This window comes from Populus euphratica, unplaced genomic scaffold (genome assembly GCF_000495115.2).
Source record: "Populus euphratica unplaced genomic scaffold, PopEup_1.0 scaffold44.1, whole genome shotgun sequence".
In the NCBI taxonomy this organism is placed as follows: Eukaryota; Viridiplantae; Streptophyta; class Magnoliopsida; order Malpighiales; family Salicaceae; genus Populus; species Populus euphratica.
Window position 1 is genome coordinate 939,386 of NW_011499865.1, and position 1,266 is coordinate 940,651.

Consider the following 1,266-nt stretch of genomic DNA (forward strand, 5'->3'; position numbering starts at 1 on the left):
AAATCGTAATCCCTCATATTATACATAATCTTTGCTTCTAAATTGCAAGGAATTTAGAGCAAATTACATAAAATAATACACATTTTTTCTTTATCTTTTGCTTTTAGCCTCTAAGGAATCTCTCAAACACTAAAATTTCTCTAATTAACTCAATTTAGGTGTTTGATCACTTAAAATCTCCTCTTAACACTTTAATATATCTTAAAAACAAACTTTACAGCTCTAAATATGATTAAAATACTAAATAATATTCTAGGTTGGTTTAGCAAGATTTACAAATATCTAATGTTTGTTTGGAATTATTGTTAATTGAGTGTCATAATATGTGAGATTATAAAAAACCAAGTATAAACAGGAAACAAATGTACATGTGTATATAAGTTTAGGACTTTCCTTGCTATTGGCTTAAGAATAATAGTTAAATAACAAGTGAAATGAAATTATAATATTAAGAACATTATTATATCCATAATGGGAAAAAAAAGGCTATAAGGATAAGAAAATAATAGAGAGTAACAACATGTACATAGACTTAAGGTAGATGCCCAACAATTTTTTAAATGTGTATACATCTATTTTAAATTGTAATTTATGCCATAAAAGAAAACGATAAGGATAAAACTGAATACTCAATAATGTGGCTAGTGCTTGGTAATGAGCTATGTTGTAGAACTAGTTACATAGTAATGATGCTAGTGCCCAGTAATGGGTTAGTAAGATCAATTTGATTGATGAATAGAATATATAATTTGATTTATATAGACTTATGTGGAGTTAATATTGCTAGATGAATGACTTGTCAAATTGTTAATGAAATGTTAGGTGAAACCCACCTGTTAAATAAAAATAATAAATTATGTTTATGGCATTAAATGCCAGATTAATAAGAATCTTATGATTGATTTCATGATATAGATCATTGAATTAATAAATGCCTAACATTTGTGAAGGATAAAGACAAAAATTGTATAACTTGAGAAGAATATATAGAATGGTAGATGATTTAGCAAACTTAAATAGTGATAAGGATGATTTCTATGATGAGAAAGATAATTGATTAGTACTTAAAAGTGTATTTTTATCAAGGTTTTATATCATCATTTTGTACTTGAAGTATCAATAACTCCTTAACTAAAGCATGTTTTATAATAACGTATCTAATAATATAAGATACCTTTAATTTATGGTAAATGTTCATTTTAAATGCAGGCCTATCACATAAATGAAAGGATTGATTGATGAATTTAAGAACTGAAATTGAAAAGA